At 37.4% G+C, this 23,975-nt stretch overlaps 1 protein-coding gene and 1 pseudogene across 1 annotated transcript in view; one reads left to right on the top strand and one right to left on the bottom strand.

Annotated features, from left to right (window-relative positions):
- LOC119523721 (zinc finger X-chromosomal protein) overlaps positions 1 to 23,975 on the top strand; it is a 725,297-nt gene that overhangs the window by 98,105 nt on the left and 603,217 nt on the right. The window lies entirely within an intron of this gene.
- On the bottom strand, positions 16,417 to 16,726 carry LOC119523733 (annotated as a pseudogene).

Here is a 23,975-nt window from a genome sequence, read left to right on the forward strand (position 1 = left end):
AAAACCTATGGTAGAGGGCTCAACCCATCAAACCACCAGTCCCCTATGTCTGTGGTCATGTCAGCAACCATGGAGGTGGGGCAGGCGAATACCCCTGCATTCTCCACAGGCTCCTCAAGGGGGCACTACATCTTTTTTTTTTTTTTCCTTGTTTGTCTTTTTTCTTTCTTTTTTTTTTTTTTTTTTAACTTTCCCTTCTTTTTTCAAATCAACTGTATGAGAAAAAAAGTTAAAAAGAAAACAAACATACAATAAAAGAACATTTCAAAGAGACCATAGCAAGGGAGTAAGAAAAAGACAACTAACCAAAGATAACTGCTTAACTTCCAACATGTTCCTACTTTACCCCAAGAAAGTTACATAACATAGCAACATTTCAGTGAACTTGTTCCTACTACATCCATCAGAAACTAACAGACCATAGTCATTTCTGGGCATCCCCAGAACGTTAAATAGCTTATCTGTTCTTCTTGGATTATTGTTCCCCCTTCCTTAATTGCTCTCTACTGCTAGTTCCCCTACATTCTACATTATAAACCATTTGTTTTACATTTTTCAAAGTTCACATTAGTGGTAGCATATAATATTTCTCTTTTTGTGCCTGGCTTATTTCGCTCAGCATTATGTCTTCAAGGTTCATCCATGTTGTCATATGTTTCACCAGATCGTTCCTTCTTACTGCCGCGTAGTATTCCATCGTGTGTATATACCACATTTTATTTATCCACTCATCTGTTGAAGGACATTTGGGTTGTTTCCATCTCTTGGCAATTGTGAATAATGCTGCTATGAACATTGGCGTGCAGATAACTGTTCGTGTCACTGCTTTCCGATCTTCTGGGTATATACCGAGAAGTGCAATCGCTGGATCGAATGGTAGCTCTATATCTAGTTTTTTAAGGAACTGCCAGACTGACTTCCAGAGTGGCTGAACCATTATACAGTCCCACCAACAATGAATAAGAGTTCCAATTTCTCCACATCCCCTCCAGCATTTGTAGTTTCCTGTTTGTTTAATGGCAGCCATTCTAACCGGTGTTAGATGGTATCTCATTGTGGTCTTAATTTGCATCTCTCTAATAGCTAGTGAAGCTGAACATTTTTTCATGTGTTTCTTGGCCATTTGTATTTCCTCTTCAGAGAACTGTGTTTTCATATCTTTTGCCCATTTTATAATTGGGCTGTCTGTACTATTGTCATTGAGTTGTAGGTTTTCTTTGTATATGCAAGATATCAGTCTTTTGTCAGATACATGGTTTCCAAAAATTTTTTCCCATTGAGTTGGCTGCCTCTTTACCTTTTTGAGAAATTCCTTTGAGGTGCAGAAACTTCTAAGCTTGAGGAGTTCCCATTTATCTATTTTCTCTTTTGTTGCTTGTGCTTTGGGTGTAAAGTCTAGGAAGTGGCCTCCTAATACAAGGTCTTGAAGATGTTTTCCTACATTATCTTCTAGGAGTTTTATGGTACTTTCTTTTATATTGAGATCTTTGGTCCATTTTGAGTTAATTTTTGTGTAGGGGGTGAGGTAGGGGTCCTCTTTCATTCTTTTGGATATGGATATCCAACTCTCCCAGCCCCATTTGTTGAAAAGACCATTATGGCTCAGTTCGGTGACTTTGGGGGCCTTATCAAAGATCAGTCGGCCATAGATCTGAGGGTCTATCTCTGAATTCTCAATTCGATTCCATTGATCTATATGTCTATCTTTGTGCCAGTACCATGCTGTTTTGGCAACTGTGGCTTTATAATAAGCTTCAAAGTCAGGGAGTGTAAGTCCTCCCACTTCGTTTTTCTTTTTTAGAGTGTCTTTAGCAATTCGAGGCATCTTCCCTTTCCAAATAAATTTGATAACTAGCTTTTCCAAGTCTGCAAAGTAGGTTGTTGGAATTTTGATTGGGATTGCATTGAATCTGTAGATGAGTTTGGGTAGAATTGACATCTTAATGACATTTAGCCTTCCTATCCATGAACATGGAATATTTTTCCATCTTTTAAGGTCCCCTTCTATTTCTTTTAGTAGAGTTATGTAGTTTTCTTTGTATAGGTCTTTTACATCTTTGGTTAAGTTTATTCCTAGGTACTTGATTTTTTTAGTTGCTATTGAAAATGGTATCTTTTTCTTGAGTGTCTCTTCAGTTTGTTCATTTCTAGCATATAGAAACATTACTGACTTATGTGCATTAATCTTGTATCCCGCTACTTTGCTAAATTTGTTTATTAGCTCTAGTAGGTGTATCGTTGATTTCTCAGGGTTTTCTAGATATAAGATCATATCATCTGCAAACAATGACAGTTTTACTTCTTCTTTTCCAATTTGGATGCCTTTTATTTCTTTGTCTTGCCGGATTGCCCTGGCTAGCACTTCCAGCACAATGTTGAATAACAGTGGTGACAGCGGGCATCCTTGTCTTGTTCCTGATCTTAGAGGGAAGGCTTTCAGTCTCTCACCATTGAGTACTATGCTGGCTGTGGGTTTTTCATATATGCTCTTTATCATGTTGAGGAAGTTTCCTTCAATTCCTACCTTTTGAAGTGTTTTTATCAAAAAGGGATGTTGGATTTTGTCAAATGCTTTTTCAGCATCTATTGAGATGATCAATTGATTTTTCCCTTTTGACTTGTTAATGTGTTGTAATACATTGATTGTTTTTCTTATGTTGAACCATCCTTGCATGCCTGGAATGAACCCCACTTGGTCATGGTGTATGATTTTTTTAATGTGTCTTTGGATTCGATTTGCAAGTATTTTGTTGAGGATTTTTGCATCTATATTCATTAGGGAGATTGGCCGGTAGTTTTCTTTTTTTGTAGCATCTTTGCCTGGTTTTGGTATTAGATTGATGTTAGCTTCATAAAATGAGTTAGGTAGTGTTCCATTTTTTTCAATGTTTTGAAAGAGTTTGAGTAAGATTGGTGTCAGTTCTTTCTGGAAAGTTTGGTAGAATTCCCCTGTGAAGCCATCTGGCCCTGGGCATTTATTTGTGGGAAGATTTTTGATGACTGATTGGATCTCTTTGCTTGTGATGGGTTGGTTGAGGTCTTCTATTTCTTCTCTGGTCAGTCTAGGTTGTTCATATGTTTCCAGGAAATTGTCCATTTCTTCTACATTATCCAGTTTGTTGCCATACAGTTGTTCATAATATCCTCTTATAATTTTTTTAATTTCTTCAGGATCTGCAGTTATGTCACCTTTTTCATTCATTATTTTGTTTATATGGGTCTTCTCTCTTTTTGATTTTGTCAGTCTAGCTAGGGGCTTGTCAATCTTGTTGATCTTCTCAAAGAACCAACTTTTGGTGATATTTATCCTTTCTATTGTTTTTTTGTTCTCTATGTCATTTATTTCTGCTTTAATCCTTGTTATTTCTTTTCTTGTACTTGGTTTAGGATTGGTTTGCTGTTCATTTTCTAGCTTCTTCAGTTGATCCATGAGTTCTTTGATTTTGGCTCTTTCTTCCTTTTTAATATATGCGTTTAGTGCTATAAATTTCCCCCTTAGCACTGCTTTTGCTGCATCCCATAGGTTTTGGTATGTTGTGTTCTCATTTTCATTCGTCTCTATATATTTAGCAATTTCTCTTGCTATTTCTTCTTTAACCCACTGATTGTTTAGGAGTGTGTTGTTTAACCTCCAGGTATTTGTGAATTTTCTAAGTCTCTGATGGTTATTGACTTCTAATTGTATTCCATTGTGGTCAGAGAATGTGCTTTGAATAATTTCAATCTTTTTAAATTTATTGAGGCTTGTTTTATGTCCCAGCATATGATCTATTCTGGAGAAAGTTCCGTGAGCACTAGAAAAGTATGTGTATCCTGGTGATTTGGGATGTAATGTCCTGTAGATGTCTGTTAAATCTAATTCATTTATCAGATTGTTTAGGTTTTCAATTTCCTTATTGGTCTTCTGTCTGGTTGATCTATCTATAGGAGAGAGTGATGTGTTGAAGTCTCCCACAATTATTGTGGAAACATCAATTGCTTCCTTTAGTTTTGCCAGTGTTTCTCTCATGTATTTTGTGGCACCTTGATTGGGTGCATAGACATTTACGATTGTTATTTCTTCTTGCTGAATTGCCCCTTTTATTAGTATGTAGTGGCCTTCTTTGTCTCTCAAAACATCCCTGCATTTGAAGTCTATTTTATCTGAGATTAATATTGCTACACCTGCTTTCTTTTGGCTGTAGCTTGCATGAAATATTTTTTTCCATCCTTTCACTTTCAGTTTCTTTGTGTCCCTGTGTCTAAGATGAGTCTCTTGTATGCAACATATTGATGGTTCATTTTTTTTGATCCATTCTGCGAATCTATATCTTTTAATTGGGGAGTTTAATCCATTTACATTCAACGTTAAAACCGTGAAGGCATTTCTTGAATCGGCCATCTTATCCTTTGGATTATGTTTGCCATATTTTTCCCTCTCTCTATTAATATCCTTTATTGTACCCATACCGAATCTCTTTAGTACTGAACCTTTCTCCAAGTCTCTCTGTCCTGTCTTTGTTTCTCAGTCTGTAGGGCTCCCTTTAGTATCTCCAGTAGGGCAGGTCTCTTGTTAGCAAATTCTCTCAGCATTTCTTTGTCTGTGAAAAATTTAAGCTCTCCCTCAAATTTGAAGGAGAGCTTTGCTGGATAAAGTATTCTTGGCTGGAAATTCCTCTCACTCAGAATTTTAAATATATCGTGCCACTGCCTTCTCGCCTCCATGGTGGCTGCTGAGTAGTCACTACTTAGTCTTATGCTGTTTCCTTTGTATGTGGTGAATTGCTTTTCTCTTGCTGCTTTCAGAACTTGCTCCTTCTCTTCTATGTTTGACAGTGTGATCAGTATATGTCTCGGAGTGGGTTTTTTTGGATTTATTCTATTTGGAGTTCGCTGAGCATTTATGATTTGTGTATTTATGTTGTTTAGAAGATTTGGGAAGTTTTCCCCAACAATTTCTTTGAATACTCTTCCTAGACCTTTACCCTTTTCTTCCCCTTCTGGGACACCAATGAGTCTTATATTCGGACGTTTCATATTATCTATCATATCCCTGAGGTCCATTTCGAGTTTTTCAATTTTTTTCCCCATTCTTTCTTTTATGCTTTCATTTTCCATTCTGTCATCTTCCAGGTCACTGATTCGTTGTTCAACTTCCTCTAGTCTTGTACTATGAGTGTCCAGAATCTTTTTAATTTGGTCAACAGTTTCTTTAATTTCCATAAGATCATCCATTTTTTTATTTAGTCTTGCAATGTCTTCTTTATGCTCTTCTAGGGTCTTCTTGATTTCCTTCATATCCCGTACTAGGGTCTCATTGTTCATCTTTAGTTCTTTGAGTAGCTGCTCTAGGTGTGTCTCTTCTGGTCTTTTGATTTGGGTGCTTGGGCTTGGGTTATCCATATCGTCTGGTTTTTTCATATGCTTTATAATTTTCTGTTGTTTTTGGCCTCGTGGCATTTGCTGACCTTGATAGGGTTCTTTTAGGGTTTGTAGACCAGTTGAAGTCCTTATCTCTAATTTATCAGATCTACAGCTTCGTGGAGTACACTTTCTCTAACTAACCAGCAGGTGGCGTCCACGAGCCACCTGTTCTCCACAAGCCAGATCTCCCCTGCTTAGCCTTTTTGGTGAGTGGGGGAGTGAGTCTTGTGGGGCCCAATTGGTGTTCCAAGCTTGTGTGTGTAGTTGGTGTTGCCTGCCCTGTATGTGGGGCGTGTTTCTGGGCAGACGGGGAGGGGGGGTGGCCCTAACAATCAAATCTCCCTGATGATCCTAGAGTTTTAAAGCTACTGCAATAGTCTAATCCTTCAGTTCAGTCCTGCCACAGTTTGTCTCTGCCACTGACCCACAAGTCTTTGGTATTGGCGTATGGCTCCTGAGACTTGCAAGTGGGCCCCTCTTCCAGGCTGTGCACCCCGGGTCCTCTGTTGAGGGATGACTGTGCTATGTCACAGGTGAGTGCCGTCCCCCCAGGGCAGTTCTGGGCTGCTGGGCTGTGTTGGGAGGCTCCCAGTCTGCTCAAATGATGGCTGAATGGGGCTCTGTTAATTCACACTGCTCCCCCTTCCCAGCTCTGGGACATTCAGCTGAGGTTGCAGGGAAGGCTAATGTCCACGCCCAGTTTTGTGGTGTGTGCCTGTTATTTGAAGCACTTCCGTCACACTGGGTTGTCTGGGGCAGCTCTGGGCTATGGGGCTGGCGATGGGCAGGAGTGTTTCCTGTCCACCAGGATGGTGGCTGTGAGCAGACACCCCCCCTTTTCTTGGGAAGTTGTGTTGTTTAGTGAATTTTCTCAGCCACTGGATTATTGCCTTTTGTCTCAGAGCTCTCTTAGTTCTGCTCTTGACTTGACGTGTCCAAATTTCAATTCTTTGAAGCTTTCTGTATTGAGCTTCTTAGAGTAATTGTTTTAGAAAAAGCAAAAAGGATTTAAAAAAAAAAAAAAAAAAAAACGGCCCTCCTCAGAGATCTAATGGGTTATTGAAATGCTAATAGACAAAGCCACCAGGGCCATTAAGGAACGGTGCACAGGGCAGAGAGATCAGCCTTGCTTCGGGATTTGCATATGCGCCTCAAGGGCTGATCTCCGCCCTTCCCCTTTCTGTGTTCACCAGAACTCCAAAAATCCTCTGCTTTTATTTTGGAGTTTTTCGTGTTGTTTTTTTTTCTATGCCTGTCTCCTCTCTGCTGGGCTGGCTGCTCTCAGAGTCTCTGGTGTCTGGTCTCAGTCTATCTATGGTTGGAGTTTGAATCAGTAGAATGAGTTTCCGATAAGAGCAGCCACTGCAATTCTCCCTTCTCCTTCCTGGAGCTGACAGCCCCTCCTCCCCCGGGACTGAGCGTGGCAGGGAGGGGCGCGGGTCCCCTGGCCGCAAAAACTTACAGATTTCGCTGATCTCAGCAGTTCCACGTTTTCATGAGTGTTGTATGAAGTATGCCCAAAGACAGATTGCTCTGTGGTGTCCAGTCCACGCAGTTCCTGGCTTTTTACCTACTTTCCTGGAGGAGTAACTAAAACATACAGCTCACCAGTCTGCCATCTTGCCCCGCCTCCCTCCCTTAATTTTTATTTTCCCTGAAATAATATCAAAGAGAACACCCAAATGAAAGTGGAAATTTAAGAATTTGAAAACATCCTGTAAAATTAGTACAGAAGATATAAATAATTGGTCATTTAACTATATTTTTTTAAATAAACTGAAAGATAAAGAACACAACACTTGACACACCTCATATTTCTCTTACATAGTCTGGAATCATACACAGTTCTTTTCTTTTTAAAGCACAATATTGAAACCTTTAAAAGGTATTTAAGGGTTTGGTCAAGTGAATATGATAAAATGTATTTGTCTGTATAAAGAGAAAATGAAATTGTAGTCACTGTTATGTACTGACATTAGTTATAACCTAGTTTTAATTCTTAAAACACTTTTGATAAGCAAAGCTAAAAAAATGGATGTTTCAGTTAAATGTTTTAAAGAGGTACAGATTTTTACAAGGACATAATATAAGTTATTGTTCTGTAGAAATATCCTATTAAATATTGTATGTCCCTCCCTCTGTACAATTTGTAAAAAAAGTAAAATACATAAAAAGAAAATCATTTAGGGATGTGTGACATTATTGTAATTGTGTATTTGAGAATAACGTGCAAAAATAAAAATCAATATTTTCCTGTTGAATGTTTAGTCTATTTGATACCAGTACTAAGTTAATGCTTTTTCTTAAGAAAAAAAAAATGTACAGTTTTTGTAAACCTAATAAACAGCAAAAGCAGTGGATTATTTTCATTTCGTAAGTCTTAATTCACCTTATACAGCAGTGGAATGCAAAATGCTTGATTGCTTTGAATTTTGTGACGTGGATGCAAATACTGGTAATATTTCAGCCCTGTGAATTTGTAAGTAATATTTCAGAGAAGTTAAGAGGTAATTGGTGAGTCTTTGATGAACATGTCCTTGAAATTCACTTTTTCTTTCTTTTGTCTCCATAAAGGATTTGTTTTATTAGCATCTTCAGTTCCCTGGAGATAAATTTCCCATGCATATAGTGGTCTTGAGAGTAGAGCGCTTAAAGTTCATTTCAGTATAAATCTGCAGCACCTTTAATCCGTGGGGATTGCCTCCATTTCCACAGCAGAAGACCCTACCCTAGAGTACCTCTTTGTGCCCAGTTTGGGGGGCTCTAGTAGACACTAATATAACTAGGGAATGGGTCATTGTCATAGTAAAAATTGGAAGTTAAAGAAAGTTATTGGGAGCCAAGAGAGAATAAGATGACAGTTTTGAGCTATCTTTGATTTAAAAGTTGAGATTCTGCAGTTCATCAACTATGTGTCAAAATATTAAATAATCAAAATGGCTGAATGATTGCTAGAACATGGTGCACAGTCACTGTCCAGGGCCGTAAATCAGACAAAACCATAGCATGCTGAAAAACTTAGTTGTAATAGATCCTGGGGCAAGATGGTGGCATAGAGAGGAGTGGAAGCTAAGTAGTTCCCCTAGAACAACTACAACAAACCAGAAACAACTAGTAAATAACCCAGAATAACTGCGGGGGGACAAACGAGACCATCCATTCATCATACACCAACCTGAATTGGGAGGAATGCCCGAGAACACAGCATAAAATCTGTAAGTAAAACCTACGGAACCAGGTCGGGAGACCCCCTCCCCCATAGCCCGAGCTGCAAAGCCTCGTGGTGCCACAGAGAAGCTCTCTCCCAGCAAGCGAATATAGCTCAGCTGAGCTCCAACTGGGGTTTTAAGTAGCGAGTGTGAACTGCTCACTACAGGTACGCAGCCCCAAAAAACAGACAGAGGCTTTGGGTGACGACTGACCTGGGAGAGCCGGAGGGTCGCCTTGGACTGGGTCTGAAGGGGACTATCTGTTTCTTTTTCAGCTCAGTGGAGAAAGCCCCAGTCATTTTCAGTTTCCAGGGCTGTGACTCTGGGAAGGGTGGAGACACCACAAGCAGAGAGCGAGACCATTGAAATGCTAATGACCTCCACCTGAGGGGTCTGTCTTCTCTAGGAGGAAAGGGGTGGGGCCCTTCCCATTCAGAACCAGACCCCAGAGCCTGGGGGAACACGGCCATACCTCCTCACACCAGTCAAGAATTATAGGCTAACAGGCGTCACCTGCTGGGCAGAAAAGCACAGTGACCCGAGGCATCAAAGGGTGGAGCAATTTTCTAAGACACACCCGCAGGGAAACCAGATACTGAATATTTCTTCCTTCTGGGACCTGAGCCTGTTCTGGTCTGGGAAAACCTGATTTGGATAACCGAGGAAACCATGCCTAGACAACAGAAAATTACAACCTACACTAAGAAAAACAAAGTTATGGCCCAGTCAAAGGAACAAACGTACACTTCAACTGAGATACAGGAATTTAAACAACTAATGCTAAATCAATTCAAAAAGTTTAGAGAAGATATTGAAAAAGAGATAGAGGCTGTAAAGGAAGCACTGGACATGTATACGGCAAAAATCAAAAGTTCAAAAAACCTACTAGTAGAATCTATGGAAATGACAGGCACAACACAAGAGATGAAAGACGCAATGGAAACACACAACAGCAGATCTCAAGAGGCAGAAGAAAACACTCAGGAACTGGAGAACGAAACACCTGAAAGCCTGCACGCAAAGGAGCAGATGGAGAAAAGAATGAAAAAATGTGAGCAACGTCTCCGGGAACTCAAAGATGAAACAAAGTACAATAATGTACGTATCATTGGTGTCCCAGAAGGAGACGAGAAGGGAAAGGGGGCAGAAGCAATAATAGAGGAAATAATTAGTGAAAATTTCCCATCTCTTATGAAAGACATAAAAGTACAGATCGAAGAAGCGCAGCGTACTCCAAACAGAAGAGATATGAATAGGCCTACGCCAAGACACTTAATACTCAGATTATCAAATGTCAAAGACAAAGAGAGAATCCTGAAAGCAGCAAGGGAAAAGCGATCCGGTACATACAAAGGCAGCTTAATAAGACTATGTGTGGATCTCTCAGCAGAAACCATGGAGGCAAGAAGGAGGTGGTGTGATATATTTAAGATACTGAAAGAGAAAAACCACCAACCAAGAATCCTGTATCCAGCAAAGCTGTCCTTCAAATATGAAGGAGGGCTCAAAATATTTTCTGACAAACAGACAATGAGAGACTATGTGAACAAGACACCTGCCCTACAGGAAATACTAAAGGGATCACTACAGGGTGACAGAAGACAGGAGTGTGTGGTTTGGAACACAATTTTGGGAGATGGTAGCACAACAATGGAAGTACACTGAACAAAGGTAACTATGAATACGGTTGAGAGAGGAAGGTGGGGAGCATGTGAGACACCACAAGAAAGGAGGAAAGATAAAGACTGGGACTGCGTAACTTGGTGAAATCTAGAGTATTCAACAATTGTGATAAAATGTACAAATATGTTCTTTTATGAGGGAGAGCAAGCAAATGTCAACCTTGCAAGGTGTTAAAAATGGGGAGGCATTGGGGGAGGGATGTAATCAGCATAAACTAGAGACTGTAACTAATAGAATCATTGTATTATGCTTCCTTTAATGTAACAAAGGTGATATACCAAGGTGAATGCAGATAAGAGGGGGGGATAGGGGAGGCATGTTAGACTCTTGACATTGGTGGTATTGTCTGATTCTTTATTCTACTTTGGTTTAAGGTTATTTTTCCTTTTGCTGCTTCCTAGCTGTCATTTTTTTGTTGTTGTTGTTTCCTCTTTCTTTTGCCTCTCTACCTTCTTTGACTCTCCCTCCTGCCTTGTGGAAGAAATGTAGATGCTCGTGCTTAGTATGAGCAGAATGTTCAATTAGGATGAACTTAAATGTTTGGAAATGAACAGGGGTGTTGGTAGCAAGATGTGAGACTAACTAACAGTGCCGAATGGTGTGTGAATGAGGTGGAAAGGGGAAGCTCAGAGTCATATATGTCACCAGAAGGAAAGTTGGAGGTGAAAAGATGGAAATGTATAAAACTGAATCCTATGGTGGGCAATGTCCATGATCAACTGTACAAATACTAGAAATCACTTCATGAACCAGAACAAATGTATGACAATACAATTAGAAGTTAATAATAGAGGGGCATATAGGGAAGAACTATATACCTATTACAAACTATATACTACAGTTAGTAGTAGTTCAACATTTTTTCATAAACAGTAACAAGTGTACTATATCAATACTAGGAGTCAACAATTGAGGGGGGTTGGTTAGGGATAGGGGAGGTTTAGAGTTTCCTTTTCTTTTTTTCTTTTTTCATCTTTCACTTTATTTCTTGTCTGGAGTAATGAACAGTTTCTAAAAATTGAACAAAAATTAAGTGTGATGGATGCACAGCTGTATGAGGGTACCCAGGGTCAAGTGATTGTACACTTTGGATCTTTGGATAGTTGTATGGTATCTGAACAATCTCAATAAAAATGAAAAAAAAAAAAAAGTGTAACTCAAAAAAAAAAAAAAAAACAAAAAAAACGAAAAAGCTTAGTTGCAATGAAACGCCTGACAGGTAATTCCTAACCAGGCCTGTGATCCCAATCAGTCTGTACTGTTCTCTGGAAATCTCAGTATTAACAATTTCCTTTATTTCTCACAAATTCTAGGATTCGTGTGAGGAAAAGCATTATGACCAATCAAAATCGTAAAAGGTGTGATATTTCAGAGCAGTGGTTTTAAAAATGTAGCCTGGAGACTGGCTGGGTCAGCATCACCTGGAAACTTGTTAGAAATGCAAATTCTCAGTTTCACCCCAGACCCAATGAATCGGAAACTGGGGATGGGACTTGGGGATCTGTGATTTAACACGTTCTCGAAGCGATTCTGGTGCATCCTCAGTCTTGGGAATCACTGTTTAGAACACTTGAGTAACCAAAGATTACCGGTGCCACGTTTTGTGTGATAGACAAAAATCACAAAAACAAAACACCAGAAATAAGCAGTGAAGGTGAAAAAGGACCCAGTTTATCCCTTTCGTTTACCCTTTTTAAAGTGTGGGCCTGCCAGTCAAGAAGTATATCCTTTAGTGTGCATGTAAATAGCCGGCATTTCATAAGTCTTGTATGGCCTCCTATAAGTTACATTCCTCAAAGGTAAATAGAATTCAGAGGAAGGATTTAGCAAGTAAGAGAGAAGGGCTGAAAGGTAACTGTGTATGAGCGTGTGTGTGGTCTACTTAATTGCCCCAAGGTTATTTAAGTCACATTTGAAAAACCATTTTTGCCACATTCTGCAGCTGTTTAGATAAGGTCAAAATTAAGTTTACCCTAATGGATTTTGTTTTACCTTTCGTTTCATCATGTGTATATTGTTTGCCTTTTTCACAAAATAATTCTTGGATTTGTTATATATTGTTCCTGTTATTTTGACATCTTTGCTATTGTAAATAATTTCCTATTTTGTTTTAAGTTACCCTAGTGGAGTGTTGGCTATAGACAAGGCATACACACAGACACACGTGGAAATGAGGCTTAAATTGCATAACTAATAATCTCCAATACCTTATAGGCTACAAGTAATGTGACTCCTTGAGTAGTTCACTTCTAGTGCCAATGAAAGTATCGCTGTTGCATGGAGGTATAACATCTGTACCTACTCAGATTTTAAAGATATTTTCATGACCTTCCAAATGGAAATACTTAGTTCATCATTGAAGTTTGAGTTCAAAATCAAGAATTGTTTTTCCTTGCTTTGTTTTCCCTAACCACTTGCTCCCCCATGTTACTTCTACTGCTTGTAATTGTGAACACAAAGGATTTGGCGTCGTAGTGACCTGTTGATTTCATAGAGCCCCTGGGATACTTGGCTACAGAAAATCTGCTTAGGAATTCTAGATGGCATTTCACCATGTGAATTATCACAGAAATTTCTAAACACATTGACTAAAATTGAATAATTGACTAGACAATATTATTTTGTGTTCCAAGAGAAGCAAGTTTCTGCTTTTTCTTCATGCTTGTGTTTGGCTGTAAATACAGAAGCCATTTCCTTTTGCTCCGATTCTTTGAAATAAGGACAGATACTGCAAAGCCATCTCTTGGGGCTTGGAGGTGCTAATCACAGCCATCCTCCCTCTAGGTTCTAACAGACATTGAAAATAGACATAAGAAACCACAAATTGTGCAACTTAATATGAGTAAAGCTTGATTCGGAGACCTGGAGGCCAAAATGGGTATACCTGCTATTCCTCCCTACCCCCCACCCCTCACCACCCCCCCCATCCCCCGTCTAGGCCTTGACTAATACAGTCAGTCACACGAAGGCATGGGGCCCACTTGACATTCCTCTTCGGTGGGCAATGGAGAGACAGGTTGGTCTCCCACCAGAGAAATGGAGCAAATGGTAGGGAATGGCTGTAGGATCCTCCCCAGCCCGGGAGGGGAAGGGCAGAGAATGGTTCCCCTATGCCATTCTAACAAAATAAGGGTTAGTCCAGTTCTGAACACTACCAAATGTGAACTTTTTTTTACCTTTAGTTTTTGTATTTGTGTCAGTCTTTCCCCTATTGACCTCATCTTCTCCCTCTTTAAGTGGTGCTTGTGACAGACTTTCAGAGATTTAGTTCCTATTTCTCCCAAGGCAGTATGCTTTAATTTTTCTTCCAAAAAATAATTTTTAAATGGCAAAATTATCTACCATTCAAAGATGGAAACCGTTACAATGTCATCTGTTCTGGTAAAGGGTTTGTTTGTCCTTGTGCTCTTCCCATCTTAGTCCAGAGCCATCTTGTAACCACATATTACAATTTTTGCCGCTATAAGAATGCTGGAGTAACTATCCTTGTGCGTCTATATAATCCTTACATACCTGTGCTTTGAGGTCTGTAGGATGGGTCTCCCAAGGTGTGATTGCCAAGTGAAAGGATATGTGCTATTTTTAAAATTTTACTAGATACTACCAAATTAATTTCTGCTGGAATGTAAGTTCCAGGAGTGCAGGGATTTTTGTCTGTTTATTGCTGTTCACTTAGAACAGCATGGTGCATAGTAGGTGCTGAATAGATATTTGTTGTATGTTGCAGGTTGAGGGGTTGTAGCAATTCACACTCCCACAGCAATATATGGGAAGGTCCATTCCCCTCTGTCTTATGTGGGTGTTTAGACAATTATACAGCTTTGGGGAAAAAAAAAAAAAGCATATGCCATCAGTTTTGATTTGCCGTGACCTGTCTCTTAGTGAAGTGTCTGATGTCCCTTTGTGTTTTCTCTTTATTGCTTTTTCAAAACTGTGCCCCTTTTTCTATTTGGGATCTTTTGTACATTAGACCTACAACTTTCTAATACACTTGTTACACATTTTTCTAATCTATGGTTTATCTTATTATCAAATACACTATCTTTTTTTAAAGCAGTTGTATTGCGATATATTTACATACCATACAGTCTATCCAAGACATACAATGGATGGCTTTTAGTATAATCACAGAGTTGTGCATTCATCAGCACAATCAATTTTAGAACATTTTTATTACCTCCCAAAGAAAACGCCACACCCCTTAGCAGTCACCCCTCAATCCCTCTATCCTTCCCCAGCCCTACGTAACCAGTAATCTAATTCTGTCTCTATAGATTGATATTTATATTTAAAGAATCCTAAAATAATACTGTTAACTATAGTCCATAGTTTGCATTAGATGTATTTTCCCCATATACACCCTATTATTAACACCTTGTAATAGTGTCATACATTTGTTATAGTTCATGAAAGAACATTCTTATGTTTGTACTATTCACCACAGACATCATCCACCACAGGGTTCACTATGTTATTACATGCTTTGTGTGTGTGTGTGTGTGCGCGCGCTTAAAAATAGGAATTTATTGGCTCATGGTTTCAGAGGCTAGGAAACTTGCTTCCTCCCAGCAATCTCTGGGGTTCCTTGGTTTTTTCAACACATGGCAATGCACGTAGAGGTGTCTTATCCTTCCTCTGCCAGGTTCTGTTGACTTCTAGCTTCTTGCTTTTCCTGTGGCTTCTCTTTCTGTGACCAAATTCCTTTGCTCATAAGGACTTCAGCCATATTGGATGAAGGCCAACTCTCATTCAGCTTGGGCACACCTTCACTAGTAACATCTTCAAAGGTCCTATTTACAAATGGGTTCACACCCATAGGACCAGAGGTTGGGACCTGGACATGTCTTTGGTGGGGGGATAGAATTTAATCCTCAACAATTAGGTAGTGAATTTTTGACATATAAAATCAATTTATCAGAGTTTTAACTAATCTCCTCAAAAGTATTAGGAGGCATTTAGGGTAGTCTCTGGTTTATATGTAAGTATACCCAATATATTCTAAGTATATTGTATCTAAATAATTTTAAGAATTTTTTGATCTAAAAGTAAACTATTTTCAAATATGACATTTATATATCCATTTTGGATAAACTAATAGGTTTTGCCAATAAGTAGATCTATGGGAATCTGGTAAAAATGAAGTCCTGTGTCATCAATGAATGGGAAAGAACACATTGTTCACTAACAAAACAGAATGGTAAAGATGCACAGATAAAAAATAAACAAGAGGATTACTAAAAACAATTTTATAATTCCTAGCATTAGATGGCAGAATGCCAAGCTGTTCTGTGATACTACAGAATCATCAGCAATGGGCCATGTTGAAAGAAGAATGGTAATTTAAGTTTTATTCATTCAAAGGAAAAGAAAGCAACCATATATTTTTACAATGATGTCTAACTGTGGTCTAGTACAGCTAATTCTCCTAAGACCATATTATATAATCTGATCAAAGGTCACTATTTCCAAAAAAATTAGGATTTCTTTATTCCATAGTCATTTTAGGTAAACTTTATATTTTATTCATCTTTCTTTAGAAGACTGATTTAAAAATGTCTTTATAAGAACACAGAGATACTCTCTGCTTCTAAAAAAGAAACCGTACAGTTATTTGTTAGCTAAAGTAAAAATTCCAGTGCTCTAGGAAACAAGGGCCACCTTCTGTAAAGAGTGGGCACACATGGTGTGTTTTTGAGCAATTTAATGTTTCTGGGATTAAATAGCAACTTAATCTAATAATCTCATTTCACACTAGAGGAGAACCTACTAATTTATCAGAAAAATGCTTTCTCAAAAAGTTATGGTAAGGCCAAGACATTTAAATATCATCAAGGTCAAAGAGATGTTATTATTATATACCTAAGCATATATTTCACTTTATAAAGTTTGATTTTCAATGAAAATGAAATGCCCTTTTATCTAATGACCTTTGGAAACTTAACTATATTCTGTTGTTCTCAGTAATGTCCTTTTAACCTGAAATTTAATTATGAAGCTATATTTTAATTCATTCATTTTCAATATGCCAGTTCAGAGGAAATTATCTGCATTTCCAAGACTTTTGCCAAAGTCATATATTTTAAAATTGAAAGTACAAAAATTTGATTTTATCCTAGAATATTCATTGCTTCTGAGTTGGAGCATCACAATATGGCACATTTTCTATAAGAAGTTCCTTCCTAGGAACCAGTTTCTGTGTATTGTGGTCTGTGTGAAAACCTTGTATGACATGTTCTGAGAAGCAGTTCAACATCAGAACCTCTTTTCATTAGCTCTTCTATTTTCTTAGAAGTCTCACTTTTATTATTTTTGAATTCTTCATTTATCTTAATTCTGGCTGCTTCTAATGCTCTGGCATCATTTTTAAAAACTTGTCGTCTGGTCCTGTGCAATGTTTTAAAGAGTTGTAAAACCTTGACCACCTGACCCATGGCTGTTATTGTCACCACTGCGGCCACCTCTTCAGCAATCGAGTAGCCTTGCCTCTCAGCAACCTATGCTATCTTTTTAAATAAACTTTTTATTTTGATATTATTTCAAACTTGCAAGACAGTTAGTTGCACATTAATCCAAAACCCATACAGAGAACTCCAACATACCCCCCCATCCAGATACCTAGATCCACTAACTTTTAACATTTTGCACATTTGCCATATCATTCCATTTCCCCCTTTCCCCCCTCCTCTCTCTTTCATTGATCTTCAATCTATCAATCCATCTATTTTCTAAAAATTGAGAGTAGGTTGTATAGATCATGCTCCTTGAACGTGTAATACTTCTGTGTGCTTTTCCTTATGGTATCTTTTGATATACAAAAAATCTTTAATATTTGTGTAATCAAAAACATTTGTTTTTCCTTATGATTCCTGCAATTTCCTGTCTTGCTCAAAAAGGTATTTTCTACCCCCAAGGTTTTACAAATATTCATTCCTGGATTTTCTTCTGATATTTTTGTAGTTTTATTAATTTTATTTGGATTTTTATACAATTAAAATTATTTTGGTATATGCTGTTTGGTAGAAGTTAGTTTCTTTTTTTATCTTGGATAGCACGTGAGTTATTCCAATACCATTCATGAAGTCATCCTTCACCTCCATTAACCGAAATGACTCTTTGCTATGTGTTAAGTTCATATATATTCTTGGATTTATTTCTGGAGTCTATTCCTTTTATTGGTCTATTTAATATTCCCTGTGCCAAAACCATATTGTTTTACACATAGTAATCTACAGTTAACTTTCATATCTAGAAGGCAAATCCCTCTTTGGTTCCATTCTTTTTCATAGTTTTGATATTTATTCTTCCATAGGAACATTAAAATCAGTTTACCCAGTTTTCCATAAAAGATCCATTGGAATTTTTTAATTCAAATTGCATGAATTTTTTATATTAAATTGAGCCTGACATTTTTATCATTGTCTTCACATCCATGTTCCTTCACTTATTCTGGTGGTGTTTTATATTCTTTAATAAAATTTTATTACATTCTTCGTTTAAGTATTATACTTTTATAGGACTCATGAGTACAGTATAGTTTCTGTAGCTATCTAGATACTTCCAGAGTATAGAGAAAAGCTATTTATTTTTATGTATCTTCCATGTACCCTGCTAATTTACTGCATTATCTTCCCAATTTTGATTGTGCTTTCATACTCTTTAATCTCTATGTGCTCAATCGTATAACAAAAAGATATCAATTACTTTCTTTTTATGTCTTGTGTTAGCAAGAACTTCTAAAACAATGCTGAGTGATGTATATGTAGTGGTGATAGCAAGCGTTCCTGTGTTGCTCTCGATTTTAACAGCAATACTTTATAACCATTTAATATAATGTTGGTTTTGGAAAAAAGCCTTTACTGCGGTTTGCTAATTTCTTTCTGTTATTACTTACTTAGAGATCTTATTAGGAATGATTAATATTATCAAATGGCTTTTAGCCACCTCTCAATATAATCATTTGGCTATCTCTTTTAATTTGATGTAATGAAGTACATTGATTTACACTGATAGATTTTTTAAAGTAAAACCATACTTGTATTTCTAGAATAAAAGTACTCAGGCATTTTTAAAATAGTTCTTTACAAATATTGTTGCTTAAATTGGCCAGTATTTTACATAAAATTTTTGTATCGATGTTCATAATTATGGAGTTTTCCTGTTTTGTACCATTGTTATCAGGTTTGAATATTAATGTAACACTAGCTCCATACGATAAATCTGGAAACTTTTCTACAATCTGGGATGGCTTAAAAATCACAGGTGTTGTCTGATTTTTAGACTAGATAGAATGCAGTTGTAAAAGCTTTGGGGTCTGATGCCTCTTTATATACAAGAGGTCTTTATTTTTCTGATCTCTTCTACATTAATTGGTCTATCGGCTTTTCTTCTTAAATTTTATCTATATTTCACTTGGAAACCATCCATTTTCTTTAGATCAGCACTTCTCAAATATTAACGTGCATACAAATCACCTGGGGGGGGGGCGTATTATAAAAATGCCCGTTCTGATTCAGTGGGCCTGGGGTGGGGCCTAAGTTTCTGAAATGCTAACAAGCTCCCTGGTGCTGCTTCTTGTCCGAGGATCACGCTTTGAGTGTACGGGCTCTGTAGGAATTCAGGGGTTTTCAATTTTGGATGAACACCAGACTCACATCAGGAGCCCTTGCACGTCCCAGGCCACACCTGAGACCAATTAAATTAGAATCTCTGGGAGTGGGGCTCAGGCATCAGTATTTTTTCAATCTCCTTAGGTGATTATAACATGCAGCCAGGTTGAGGACCACTTTTCTAGATTTTCAATTTATTGCCATAGAGATGCACGTAACATCCTTTTATAATTATTTTAGTCTCTTGCATTTCTGGTTATATCACCATTCTTATCCTGAGCATGGAAGATTTTGTTTCCTCTCATTTTTTCTTTCATCAGGCTTTCAGAGTGTAGTGGTTTGAAGCTGTATGCACCGCAGAAAAACATGTTCTGAAGTCTAACCCATTCCTGTGGGTGTGGACTCATTGTAACTAGGACAAAGTAAGTTCTGAAGAGGTTACTTCAATTAAGGTGTGACCCCACCTCAATCTAGATGGGTCTTAATCGTATTAAGCAGAATGAAATTCAGACACAGAGAGAGAAAGCCACGGAAGCAAGAAGCTGAAATTCCAGGGAACCCGATGAGAAGAGAGCGGCCTGGAGACGCCGCCACGTGCCTTGCCGTGTGACAAGTTAAGGGCCAAAGTTCACTGGCAGCCAGCCCCAGAAGGCCACAGCCTTTGGGAAGAATGCATCACCTTGATGACACCTTGATTTGGACTTTTTCCCAGCTTCAAATCGTGAGTGGATAAATTCCCATTGTTTAACCCGACCCATTGCATGGTATTTACTTGAGCAGCTCAGGAAACTAAAACACAGAGGTTTAGCTATTTCTTTTTAAATGAAGTCCTTGAAGGCTGTGCATTTCCTTTGGCATACAACTTTAGCTGTGTCCCATTCCATTTGAATTGTTCCCTCTCATAACTCTCTAGATGGTCTTACGTATCAGTTTCGATTTCCTCTTTACAATAATGTTTAATTTCCAAGTAGTAAAATTTTTTATTAATCTCTTTCATGTTGATTTATAATTTTATTGGTTTGGGTTCAAAGAATGGCCTGTATAATCTCTGCATTGTTTGGATTGTCTTTGCTTTTTGAGCAAGAGCTAAGTAAGGTTTTTTTGGAACTATAAAATAGACATGTTAGTATAATGCGTATTTCTCCATTTATAGGTAGGTGTAAATTTATAGGCAAAATTAAGCTTATTGACTGTATTATTCAAATCCTCTTTATCCTTGCTATGTTTTGACTTTGATTTTTTTAATTTTTGAAAAAAATACTAAAGTCTCCTCCCATGCTGGTGTTTTTATGCGGTTTTCTTGTATTTCAAGTTTTGCTTTATGTATTTGGCTTCTATGGTGTTTTGTTACATAGAAGTTTGACGTATCTTCTTCACAATTATACTTTTTACACAGCATCTATTTTTGTCTTGTTTAACGCATTTGGTCGATTTCAACAATCCTTTCTTATGTCTTATATGACAAATTCTCAGTGGCATTATCATAATCTGTTTAGGCATAAGTGTACATTGCAGGATTTATTGCTATTGCTTTTTCACGTCCATTTCAGCTTTCCTTATTTGACACCCCTGTGCCAAATAAATTGTCATTCCAGTGATGTACAATTCATGTTTGTTCCCTCATATCTGATGTGTGGGTGTATATTCTTTCTGAGGACTTGACTATTCCCAAACAGTTATTTTTGCCTTGTGATAGATGATATCTTAGTTGCCGGGGGGTGGGATGGCTAAACATTTGGTCACAGTTCCTTTTCTCTTATAGTTTATAGATGTTGTTTTAACTGTTTTCGAACTTCAGTGTTACGAGCAGTGTGATGCTGGTCTGGTTCTCTTTTAACGCTTCTATGAATAGTCGTGGACAAGTTTTTGCGTTGATGTATGGTTTCATTTCTCTTGGCAATGGAATTGCTAGATCATATGGTAAGCTCTGTTAAACTTTAAAAACATTTCTGTTGTGGTAACATTTTACATAACATAAAATTTCTCATTTTAACCATTTTAAGTGTACCATTCAATGATATTAATTACATTCATAATCACCACCATCCATTACCAAAACTTTTTCATCATCCCTATCCCCACCCCCACCCCTCGTAACCTCGAATGTACTTTCTGTCTCTGTGAATTTGCTTTTTCTAGATAGTTCATGTAAGTGGTATCATACACTATTGGCCTTTTGTGTCTGGGTTTTTTCACTCTGCATAGTGCCTATGTTTAATATTTTGAGGCACTGCCATATTGTTTTCCCAAGTGGCTGCACCATTTTTTTTTTCCTTTTGAAAGCTAAGAGAAAGGACTTTGAAAATTCATGGAAGTTATAATTACCTGAGTCCCTGTGTTCATTGAGTCAACAAACATTTATTGAGTACCTACTCTAAGTGAGCTGTATGACAGACAGAAGGGGGATAGGAGGGAAGATTTTAAATGGTATCATTGGGTAAGATATTAATCAGGGTTCCCCAAAGAAACAAGATATATCTATGGAGAGTATATATATATATATGTGTGTGTGTGTGTGTGTGTGTGTGTGTGTGTGTGTGTGTATGAAAAGTATATATATGTATATATATATATATGGAGAGCATATACATATTCTCTATTTATTTATTTATTTATTTATTTATTTATTTATTTATTATAGGAATTGGCTCACACAGCTGTGGGGATTGGGAAGTCTGAATGCTGTAGGGTAGGCCACAAGCTGGAAACTCTGATGAAGGTGAAGTCAAATTCGCCAAGAGAGGTTGGCTGGCTGAAGTAAACTTTCCCATCTCAACCACCCCAAGCATACCATTCAGTGGGATTAATCACATTCATTATGTTGCACTACTGTCATCACCATCCATTACAAGAACTTTCCCATCACTCCAAACAGCAACCCTACATCCATTATGCATTAACTCTCCATTCCCCTCCCCCCAACCTGTGCTCTTCTTTCTGTCTCTATGAATTTGCTTACTTTAGCTATTTCAAATAATTGAACTCATACAATAATATGTGTTCTTTGCATCTGACTTATTTCCCTCAACATGTCTTCACGGTTCATCATGTAGTGACATGTATCAGAACTCCATTCCTTTTTAAGGCTGAATAATATTCCATTGTGTGTATTTACCATATTTTATTTATCCATTCATCTGCTGATGATATTTGGGTTTCTTTCACCTTTTGGCAATTGTGAATAATGCTGTTACGAACACTGTTGTACAAAACCATCTTACAATTCCACCTGCAGCTTTAAGAGGTCCAATTTCTCCACATCCTTACCAACACTTGTGACAGACAGAAGGGGGAAAGGAATTTTAGCAATTCGGGAAGGTATGTGGTGGTATCTCATTGTGTTTTTTTCCTCATCTTATTTTATTTTCAAAACAACATACTGTAAAATTGACCTTTCTGGTGTACGGATCTAAGAAGGTTTGAAAAATTAACATACAATAAAAACTGACTTTTAAAGAATTTATTCATTTATTTTTGGTGTACAGATCTGTGAGTTTTAACAAATGTATAGATTTGTGTAATTACCACCATAATCCGGATACAGAAAGGTTGCATTATCCCACCAAATCTCCCTGATGTGCCCCTTTGTCATCATATCCTCACTCCACCCTTAACTTCTGATGATCAGTCATTTGTTCTCCATCACTATGATGTTGTCTTTTCCAGAATGTCATATAAATGCTGTCATACAGTACATAACCTTTGAGAGTAGCTTCTTTCACTCAGCATGGTGCCTTTGAGATGCATCCATTTTGTTGTGTGTATTCATTGTTTATTTTTATTGCTGAGTATATTCCATTATCAGGATATACTGCAAATCATTTCTAAATGAAAAAACATTTGGGTTGTTTTTAGTTTTGGGAAATTGTTAATAGAGCTGCTATAAGCATTCCTGTACAGGTTTTTATGTGAATATAAGTTATTTATTTAGGGTAAATACCTAGGAATGAGATTGCTGAGTAACACAGTAAATGTATGTTTAACTTTATAAGAAATGACCAAGCTGTTTCCTAGAGTGACTGTATCATTTTGTATTCCCATTAGCAATGTATGAGAGTTCCAGTTACTCCATGTCCTTGTCAGTCCTTGATACTGTCAGTTTTTTTTTAAGCCATTCTAAAAGGTATGTAATGCTATCTCATTGTGGTTTCAATTTGCATTTCCATAATGACTAGCAATACTGAACATCCCTTCATATGCTCATTTACCATCCATATATTCTCTTTGGTGAAATGTCATTTAATGCATTTTCCCTATTTAAAAATTTTCTTACTGTTGAGTTATGAGTTTCTTTATATATGCTAGATACAAGTCCTTTGTCAGAGATGTGATTTGCAATATTTCCTTCTTGTCTGTAGCTTGGTTTTTCATTATCCTAACCGTGCCTTTCACAGATAAGAAGCTTTAAAATTTAAAGTCCAGTATTTCAATTTTTTTCTTTTATGGATTATGCTTTTGATGTCCTACCTAAGAACTCTTTGTCTAACCCCAGGTCAAGAAGATTTTCTGTTTTGTTATAGAAGTTTTATATTTTACAGTTTAGATTTAGATTTATGATCCATTTTGAGTTAATTTTTGTGCACATTGTGAAGTTTAGGTTGAAGTTCAGTTTTCTTTTTATTACTATTTTTTGCCTATGAATGTCAGTTGTTCCAATACCATTTGTTGAAAAGATTATCTTTTCTTCGTTGGATTGAGTTTGCACCTCTGTCACAAATCATTGGCCATATTTATGTAGTTTTCTTTCTGTACTCTCAATTCTGTTCCATTGATCTACCTATCCCTCTTCAATACACATTGTCCTGAGTACTGTCGCCTTATAATAAGTCTTAAAGTAACATTATAGTAAGTCCTAAAATTGGGTACTGTGAGTACTCCAACTTTGTTTTATTTTATTTTGTTTGGCTGTTCTAGTTCCTTTGACTTCCCACATAAATCTTAGAATAATTTTGTCTATATATTCAAACATTTCTGCTGGGATTTAGACTGGAATTGCATTGAAGCTGTAGATCTATTTGGAGAGAATTGACATCTTAATTATGTCGAGTCGTCCAATCCATAAACATCTTCAAAA

Source organism: Choloepus didactylus, chromosome X, assembly GCF_015220235.1.
Source record: "Choloepus didactylus isolate mChoDid1 chromosome X, mChoDid1.pri, whole genome shotgun sequence".
Lineage (NCBI taxonomy): Eukaryota > Metazoa > Chordata > Mammalia > Pilosa > Megalonychidae > Choloepus > Choloepus didactylus.